The 10131-nt window shown below is 44.5% G+C and overlaps 2 long non-coding RNA genes across 2 annotated transcripts; one reads left to right on the top strand and one right to left on the bottom strand.

The window, feature by feature from the left end:
• Positions 1-251: 251 nt before the first annotated feature.
• LOC120655209 lies at positions 252-2968 on the top strand. The gene is made up of 3 exons (XR_005667373.1): positions 252-1703; positions 2341-2542; positions 2665-2968. It is a non-coding gene; the product is annotated as an uncharacterized LOC120655209 (long non-coding RNA).
• Positions 2969-7261: 4293 nt separating this feature from the next.
• LOC120655208 lies at positions 7262-8901 on the bottom strand. The gene is made up of 2 exons (XR_005667372.1): positions 8610-8901; positions 7262-7563 (listed from the first exon to the last, which is right to left on the bottom strand). It is a non-coding gene; the product is annotated as an uncharacterized LOC120655208 (long non-coding RNA).
• Positions 8902-10131: the final 1230 nt, after the last annotated feature.

The raw sequence follows: 10131 nt of genomic DNA, 5'->3' as shown, positions 1-10131 counted from the left end.
ATGTTTGCATCTTGACCAATATTATACATTGGAGTTACTTGTGAGGCAGCGGGAATGGCACATCATGCATGTAACACAGCACAGCCGGCTGAAAAGAGAAGCTTCCCGGGCCCGGACCGGCCGGAATGGTTTCGATTTGGTAGCATATGCCGAGCATATCCAGGTTTCGTCTTCAGGTCTTTGCTCTAGAATTTGCAGTACATATAAGCAGATTGGTAGCTAGGAGCCTGAGTAGCAATGCAAGGTGAGGGAGGAAGAGGAAGGAAGCAAACAGAGGGAAGAATGGCCAGAAAGAGCAACAACAGGCGTGTGTCCCTGGGTGAAGAGGGTGAGAATCACAGTGCGGTTCTCCTCTGGCACGGAGGACGGAGCAGCCTGCCACATGGCTAGGCCGCCGCCGCCGCCGGCGGCCCTTCCTTGCCAAAGGAGAATTGCCCTGCTATTCATAGCCCTCTAGTAGATGTTCAAAGGCGTTGCTTCAATCTAGTTGGAAGCTTTGGCACTAGCTTTTTCTTCCTTCCTTCCTTTTTTGGAGTCCTTACCATTAACATTATTGACTTGATATAAAAGGGAGAGAGATCCGTAGGAGCTGCTGACTGAAATCTGCCTCGGTTTGGATTTCTTTTCAAAGAACGGGATTTAAATTTTTAGCTACTTCAAATCAAAATGCTGAGACTTCCTCGCAAAAAAAAAATCAAAATGCTGAGACCGTACAATACTTGTCTCCATTGGCCCATTGCTAAATCATATTATTTCGGGGTCTCAATATGAGCATCCATAAAAAAATTTTAAAAATAAGTACTCAGTGGAAGTATCACCGCAACTATCAAAACACTATGAACTACGTAAGAGCAGGTACAACTAGGGGTGGTAATGGGCCATGACCCTAATGGCCTCTTCACAGCCCAATAAGGCCTTTAAAATTTTTAGTTCAAAAATACATATGTTTAGAACCCGGCTCTTTTAGGGTTCGATCCTTAGATTTTCTAGTACAAAATGTTGGGCTCTTTACCACCGTACAACGGACAGTCGACCCGTCAACATGCATATTTTTTTTTGCGAAAACCCCCTCGTGGCTGGCAATTTTGAGGAGAGGGAGCAGCATCGTCGGCTGTTCGTCGCCAGCTTGCGCGCGTGGTCTGAGACGAATCGACAAGGAGCGCGAGCGCTGAACAAAGCGCTGCGGCTCGGCGACGGCAGCGAGGATCCGGTTCGCGCGCGGGGTATCGTTTGGCGCTAAAGGTGTGCGCCATCTTCCCCTGAAAAATCCTCGCTGTGCACCACTCCATCCCCGTCCCTATCCCGCGCTGCCCCGTCCTCGCCGCGCCGCCATCGTCCGCTACTGTGTCGCTTCTCCCACGGGCTTCCAACGGAGGCAGTAGGCCGCAATGTGCACGCGCTTTCGGCTCCCCCTCTCCCCAGCTCCGGCCAGGGCGGATCTGGCTGCGGCCGACCTGCACAGCGTGCCCCCGCCGCCGGAGACCCTCCCCCTCCCACAGCTCCGGCCAGGGCGGATCTGGCCGCCGCTAACCCGCACAGCACGCCCCCCGCCGCCGGAGACTGTCGCCCCCATCACGAGCGCGAAGTGGACGAGCGTCCTGCGCCCAGGCCTCAACGGCTCCCCAGCTCCGGCCATGGTGTGGGTCTGGCCGCCGCCGGAAACGGCCGCCTTCACGAGCGCCCAGGCTTCAATGGCTTCCCAGGTAATATCTAAGCGTCGTTAACATAGTAAAGTTTCTACCAATGGCCAATGGGCATGTTCATCAGGATGAGAAACGTGCATAAATCTCTAGTCAAATTGTACTATGTTGAAAAAGAATTTATTGCAAAAAGAAACAGAATAATGATTAGGTAACATGGGCAATATAGACTTATATCTGCACTTCTGAAGAAAGTGCAAGTTCGTGTCAGATTACAGCAAGCTTTTGCATTTTCTTAACACATTCTCTTGATCACCGTGTATTGTCCATTCTTTCATGTATGACAAAATGGCTACAAAGCTAATTCAGATATATTTCATTCAGATATAGAGTAGAAATAGAGAATCAGCTTTTGCTAAATTTGCTTCCTTTGTCTCTATGCTATTATGTAAAGCCTAAAATCAGTACCATCAAACTCTGAGTTTCAGAGAAGAAATAGAGAATCAGTTCTTCCTGAAATTGCTTCTCTGAAACTTATATATGTAGATAACAAAATGTTCCTTTTCCTTTCTGTTTAACCTTCAAAATTTCATATTACTTTCAGTATCTCTTCGCAGTACCTAGTTGTTAGATTTGCCTTTTGTATGCATTTGCATAGCGTTAGAAAGGAACACTCTTATCTCATGTCATTCTTTTGCAGGGATAAAAACCCAATACCTCGTCGTGGCTTCACAAACTTTATGCAGCCTCATTTGTCTCAAAATTATCATTTAGTCAGGGGACCTTCTCATTTTGCACCATTCAATCCACCGCAGTCTATGGAAGATACACCATCGGAAGAAAGACATATCCACTCCTCCTGCATCAATGTTTGAAGAAGAAATTATTTCCTGAAAATTGAGGTGAGTGTTTGAACAATATGCTCTGAACATGGCTCTAGTTTTGCTTAATTTTTTTCAGTGACCACTTGAAGTTGAACTGATGGCTGTGTGAACTAATGCCATATTGTTATCTTTGCATTCAGATCAATTATCTATTTGATGCCTCGTGAACTGAAGTGTTGTTTTGGCTGCTTGGTGATGAATATGTCGCCTAGTGATGATTCTGGTCTTGGCGATGGTGATGAGCATGTCTGCCTAATGATGATCATGTGCTGCTTGGTGCAGAATTGCTAGTAACTTGTTGATTATGTAAGGCACGTTATGTAAGTCTTTTTTTATGATCCTTTAAAAGGGAAGGATGTGCCTTCTGAACTATGAAAGAACCAGCCTTTTTGAATGGTTTATCTTTGAAATATAAAACTACTTCCCATCTGCAAATTATTTGAATATGTTGTGCACTCTTATCATGTAAGCATCAAAATGGCTACAAAGATCAAATTATACCAGATCACTATGATTTACTTGTCAAATGATGAACTAAATATCTTGCAGACAGTTAAATATATAGCAGTTATCTAAACTGTTGTACAAGTTGTCTATTTAGTTGTCTGTATGGAACAAAAAGACAACAACTGTCTAAATTGTTGTACTTGCCCTAACTGAGCCACTCACATCCCATGATACTTCCCCTACTCTCTTCATAATTACTCTTTCATATCAGTAAATATAATACTCATAATACTCTTATGACACATCTATTGAGATTGGCCCAAGATAACCTTAACGTTGACCTGAACATTGTATTAATTCCTTAAAAAAACCATTGTATTATTCTGATGCAAGGATCACTACGCCGGAGAATAGACTATGTTGACTTGCAGTTGCCATATCCTAATCTAAGCAGCTGTAACTCCCAAACAGAAGTCCAGCAACAAATTAACAAGCTAGCTTAGGGCAGTTCCAGTGGAAGAAACTACTTCCACTAGGTGTAGTTTCTAGTGCATAGGATACTGTACCAAGAAACTATTGAACCCAGTGGAAAATTTGCTTCTAGTGTCCTGGTAAAAAATAGAACAATCATTGAGCATGTTCCCCTCTCCCATCCTTGGATCCTCTCTGCAGAAACCGCATGGAGAGAACACCTCCAAAAATGTACTCGCTTCCTTTCCGCCTCATCTCCCACCCCGCACCCCTCTCCCTCTCCCTCTCCCACCCCGAGCTCCCGGTGCTCGAGCTCGCCTCAGCGGCAACGAGCTCTCTCCAGGCACCAGTGATCCCTTCCTAGGCACACCGGTCACGAGCCCGCCTCGCAAGTTCCCGGAGAAGGCAGGCGCGGCGCCCTTTGCAACTGCATGCGAGCTCGACGTGCGGCGAACCGGCGAGCTTGTGGTCCTGCTCCGCCCCCTGCAGCGCGCCCTACTCCGCCTCCGGCCGTGAGCCCATCTCCGCCTTCGGCTGCATGACATACCGCCGGCTGCACGAGCTCCTGCCGCCGCCTGGCTTCGGGGTGGAGTTGTGCGGCACCGCCTCACCGTAGCAGCAGGCGCAATCGATCCGGATTGAGGCCGCAAACCAGTCGAGTCTCCCCAATGGCGTTTCGCTGGTTTCTTCATGCCTCGATCCTTTCCTAGACTCGATTTCGTGATGAGGAAACCGTTTCTATGTTTTGGACTCTCTCTCTCTCTCTCCATAATTTCTCTTGCCACATCAGTAAAAAGATGAGTTGTCATGCTAATTAATAGACATAGAAATACACCATTGGAACTGCCCTTAGCTTGGAGAGGAATTGAATGCCGGGAAGTGCCGCGTGGCGTCTGGATGGCACCACCAGCCGATGCAATGGTGAAACATGGCGTGGAAACTGACAATGGAGGACGACCACGCACCATGCATGCACTTTCTACGGCGAAGGGCCACGGGCAGCGCATGAATGACAGATACTAGTTCTATTTTAAAATATAGGTTATTTTAATTTTTCATATTCATAAATTTTATTATGCATCTAGGCATACATTGCATCTAGATACATAGCAAAGACTAAAACGACTTATATTTTGAAACAAAAGGATCAGAGTACTATGCAATGTGAGAGAACATAGACAGCGCAACCAGCTGAAAGAGAGAACTTCCTTGAGATGACCCGATTGGTCCCAATTTGGTATGTGCCATATGCTCTTAGGCATAACCACATCCTCCGTGGAGAACCTTAAGTGGGATCAAGGTGATCGGAGGACTTGACATGAGCCATTGTGGTAAGTCAAGGTTATTCCGGAAGGAGACTTGGTGGTTAAGAAGCAATACTCTTAGTGAGTGCTTCAACAAAGTAGACTATGGGTGGCTTAGTGCCTACCGATAGCACGGAATAAATCCTCGCGTTAAGAGTTTGTTTCCTCTCATCTCCTATGTACGTTTCCGCTACTATTAATTGCAACTTGTGTGTCTTTACTTTTTTAGTGTAGTTTTTTGCTAGGATTGGCTATACATTATAAAATTTATTTTTGGATGAGAGTTTCACACTAGTTGAACCATAGATGCACATCTAGATAGCATGATCTAGTTTATAATCTGTGCATAATTAGGTTGAACCATAAGTTAAGATTTTAAGCTTACATAATTCATCCACTCTTCTTCTTAGGATACGAGTACCGATTTTTTTGGGATGGCATCAACGAACATGTTGTAGACCATAAAGACATTTTAGGATTCATGCTAGGGTGCCATCTATTTTGTGTACTTACTAATCAAACTGAATTTTGGACTCAAATATACACTTATCAAGTTTAAGGAGTTACATCTGTATTTTTAGATTGTAGGGATCTAGATGATACCGAATGACAAGTTCTAAAGGTTGTTTGTGTATTTGTCACTCCATTTTATTTCATGAAACACGTAAAACTGTTTTTTCCTTTTCCAGTTATGATGCTTGAACATTTATAAACTGTGTCCATCAGATTTTGGTAATTCTACTCACAATTAAATTTAGATAACCTGAATCTGCATGGATATCCTAAAACTCTTTCACATATCCTCAAAAGAACTTGGATGTAATCTTGTACACTCGTTCAGATAACATGTGCGCAGTGCAGTGGTAGGGTAGCAGCTTTGCAACCTGCAGGTTAGTACTTGGACTTCCCGTTCTTACAAAAAGAGCTAGAGAAATACGTAGCCTACTTACGGTTGCAGCGTGATATGCAACCACAGGTGTATCCTCGATCACCATTAGTGGCATGTCTTAGATAGCGGGGATTCATAGCCTTTCTCAACCATGGGGGAAAGAGAAAAACCTTCTATCTTCCCGTCAATGCCTCGGGAAGGTTTTATCCTAGGGGTCGAGTTTTTGTACACTTGTTCATGTTGACAATTAAAATTGGCATGACCTAAAGCAAGCAAGATAAAGGTCAAAATAGCCAATTCAATATTAACTTCTATTATTTTGCAAGTTTGGCATGTATGACCATTGTGCAGCATATGGAGATCATTTTGAGATATTCTGGACATGATTCCATCAATAAGACAAAGGAGGATTCAAAACAGCTTAAAGATGAGGACAAATCATGAGTTTGAGTGCACCAAGATGAAGCCCTCGTTGAGATGATTGAAACGGATATATGGATTGACTAATTCGGAGTCTAGACATAGAAGATGTGCCAACTAGAAGTTTCCCTATCCGGGTAAATCCAATCTGACTGGATTTAGTGATCGGTTCTTTAGCTACTATGCGCCATAGTAAATCTGGTCTGATCGGATTTGGTGACCGGTCTGACCGATTTTTAGCAGATTAGTTCGAATTAGAGTTGTGATTCGATTCTAGGTCGGTTTTTAACATATTTTCAACCTCCCACGGATACAGACCTTTCCATTCTATAAATATAAAGGACCACGGCCAATTGAGGAGATCCAACCCTATTAAATATATCAAATCAATCTATTTTTATCGATTTATCTTTCTTTAATTTTTTGTTACCTTATTTTTCCAATCATATGTGATGTTTGTCTCTCGTCATCATGGCGTGAAGGGGCGCCCTAGCTGGTCTGTCGAGTCTAGGGCAATCTAGGACAATCTGACAGAATCCCTCCCGAGTGAATGTTCATTGGATTTTTATCGGGCTCCCGGTGAAACCGTTCTGAACGGTCTACCAAACAGGTCTCACCGGATCTCGTGGAGGCGCTGCAACAGCCCTCTGCCATATGCACGCGACGTGCTCGCACGTTTTAGCGTCAACAGTCAGACCATTCAAAGTTCAAATTTGAGCATTGGCAGGTGAAGCGGTGCCGCCGCCCGCTACCACGATATCCTGCCTCTGTGCCGCAGTCTCACACATCCTCCTGCAGATGTTCCTCCGCCTTCCGTCCCTCCTGGCCCTCGTCAGCCGTCAGCATTGCGTTCGCCTGCCGCCCGTGGCTCCGCGCCGTCCGCTCCTTGCCGGCCTTCCGCCGCCGCTTCCGCGACCTCAATCTACCGCCGATTCTATGGGCTTTCCTTGATGCCGACGGGTCCGCAGTCCCATCCTTCGACGCCGCCATCCACTCCGCCCTCGATCTCGCCACTGTGCTCCGCAGCGACAGGGAGTTCTGGGTCGCCTCTCTCTGGAACGGTGGCGGCGGGCCCTTCCTCGATTTGGGGACGCATCACCGACTGCCGCGACGGCCTCCTCCTCCTCTGCAACCCGGGCGGCAGGGCCATCGTCAGATGGTTCCATTCACTGGCTTCTTTTCAATGGAGTGTGTCAATTATAAGGCTGGGGAGTCTAATAAGGATGGCAGTTTTTGCATTCTCTATGCATACGAAGTTATAGTGTTGGACAATAGGATCAAGAAATGGTCGCCACACACAAGACAGTCCCTCAAGAGAAGATTTAAAGGTCATTTCTACATAATGGTTTGGGTTTCTTTTCTGCTTGGTGATTCTGATTTCTGCCTTCAACACTTGTCTTTTCTTCTTCTGCAGTTAGCCCATGCATCTTATCATAGCTTCAACTCTTGTCAGGGGCCTCTGGCTTTCAATCACTCCAGATCTGCTAGCAATAATCTCTCCACCGTACCTGTTCACATTTGCGGCAAACTTTTCAAAACATGCGCTTGTTTCTATGTAGCGAGGTATTGGAACATCATGAAGGAAACAGCTCATTTAAAAATGTTTTCTTTTCTTTTAAAAATAAAATAAAAATGTTTTCTTAGATCTAGCTTGTGATTTGGCTAATGCTAGCCTATGGTAGAGTTTTGTAATGATAACTTCAGTCAAAGGACCTCATAGAGTTTTATGAGATTGAAATTTACTTTTAGACTTCTAACCTCCTGCAATAATTTGAGATTAGTAAATTCGTTAAATTGTGATGCAAATAAGTGAGGCACTTATGTAAATTAAGTTAGGTAGTAAGGAACCATGAGTGTAGTCTGATTAAGTCAGGACTAGTAAGGAATTATGGGTGTGTCTACACTTAACTCTTGCCATTTTTGTACTACGATTACTCGTTTTTTAAGGACAGACTCCTCTTTGAATACGAGAACTAATTGGAAATTGTCAGTTATCTTTTGCGCATATTTTGGATACACAAAGGCACAGATTTTGGCAGGCTAGCAGATGGTGGTGGTTGTGGTGATCATCTGTGGTGAATTTGGTGTGGAAGAAATAGACGTGTAGTCACCACCCTCTGCATGCTCAAAGAGGATGTGATCGATTCCTTATTCTCGCTTTAACAAAGACAACTATTTTTGAAGCTACAACTTACCAGCTTGCTCTCACTAAATTCAGATTTATAGGTACTCCCACAAGGCCACAAGCCATATGCTGCTCTAAGTTCTTGTTAGTGGGTTCATATAATAATAGATATGTCGATCCCTTTGTGGATAATTAGTCAATTGACAACTGCCAATGTGCTCACAATTGTGTTTCCAAACTTTTGCTTTAGCTAGGTTGTGACCAAGATCGTCGTCTTTACTTGGTGGGCTAGGAATGGTGTACTTAACTATATTTCATAAACAATAGCAAAAAGAAGATATATTTTTCATGAATGATAAACAATAAGAACAAGAAGTTACATGGATAAAGAAATATAAAATGCAGATCCATGTACAGACTACAGAGTACCTTCATGCAGTACACTTGACAATGTTCTACTGAAAATTGAACAGCTCCACTATATGGGGATTATGCATTCCTGTTGCAGGGTTACTGAATGGCAGGGCAGCTCTCCTTTGGCATGGAAAGGCTGGAATTTACATCGAATATCTATTGTTTCCACAGCCTCCATGCCAGAGGAGAGCTGCACTGTGATTCTCACCCTGGACTACTTCACTTGATCTTCTTCAGTCTGCTGTTACTGCATGTTCATATCGTTTTCCTTGAATGCTCCTATGTTTCCTTGCTTGTAGTTTAAGGTCTCCATGGCCGGTATATATACTGCAAAGCTCTATGATCAAAATCTGGATATGCCTCCGAATATGCCCAAATCAGGACAATGCTCAAGAAGCTAACTGTCACTTTTGAATTTGCTCCATGTAGATTTGCCATCATTGCCATGTGATCACAGATTACTTGCTTATAGCTTTTTTCCCCCGTCGCTAAAGGAGACCAGTTTTAACATGAGCATGCATCCAGTGGACCAAGCCTGCAATGCGTCCTTTTCCAGATCCTATTGATGCTATGCTTTGTCGTGGGACATTCTTATGGATATTCTCTTCATAAATCTAGAGGATGGATCTGATTCCTTTAAGAAAAGATATGCATATAACTTTTGTTTGCAGGGTCACATGGAGGCATGGAGCAAAGGCAGCGCCGGCTCTATAATTTTGAGTGCCCCCGAGCGAAACAGACTTTATGGGCCTTTAGGCTAAATATTGGCATATATATAATTCTTAAAAAATAATGTATATAATCTACTCTATATCTATTACTAAAGCGAGTAAGATTTTCACCTAAATTTTTAGTTTAGTATGTTGGTCTTAGTCCATTTCGTATGAGTCGAACCAACCCTCTCTATCTACGACTCGATCACGTAGATCCCTACAAATTAACACACGGGCACTAACACGTATCCGATACTTATACCAATTTTGTCCGTAGAAACGCACATGTATAATTGCCTAGTACAAAATAAAAAGTGCAGGCAGCTGCAACAGTACAGCACTAGCACGCGGACAGGCTCGCCAAGCCCATTGAATCCTGATTCCTGCAAGGGTGCAGACTGCAGAGTTTGCTTAGCTTGTGAAGTCGTGATGGAGACGGACAGTGTCTGCCCTACGGCAGCCGGAGTGACAGGCATGTAGAGACCAGGGCATGCCGGCGACGGCGAGAGCTTCCTCCTCCTCATCGCTCGTATGCTCAATCGCCAATTAGAGGTTCGGAGCAGCGCGACGTATCGCTATCCGCTGATTAGCTATTAGCACATTTGGCTACCTGGGGATTCTCAGACATTGGGCCCCTTTCCGTGCTGGGCCCCCGGCGGTCGCCTCCGTCGCATGGTGCCTGAGCCGGCCCTGAGCAAAGGCATTTATTCAGGTTAAGTGATTGCTCATCTCATCTAGAACAATCTGTTGCTCATTAACCAACCAAAATAAAGATCATCACTCAGCAAGTCATTGTTATGCAGAAGCCCTAATTGTGTGAAGAC

The sequence above is a fragment of the Panicum virgatum genome, chromosome 1N (assembly GCF_016808335.1).
Source record: "Panicum virgatum strain AP13 chromosome 1N, P.virgatum_v5, whole genome shotgun sequence".
Lineage (NCBI taxonomy): Eukaryota > Viridiplantae > Streptophyta > Magnoliopsida > Poales > Poaceae > Panicum > Panicum virgatum.
Note: the sequence above shows the minus strand (reverse complement) of the source record. Positions and strands in the feature narration are given on the sequence as shown.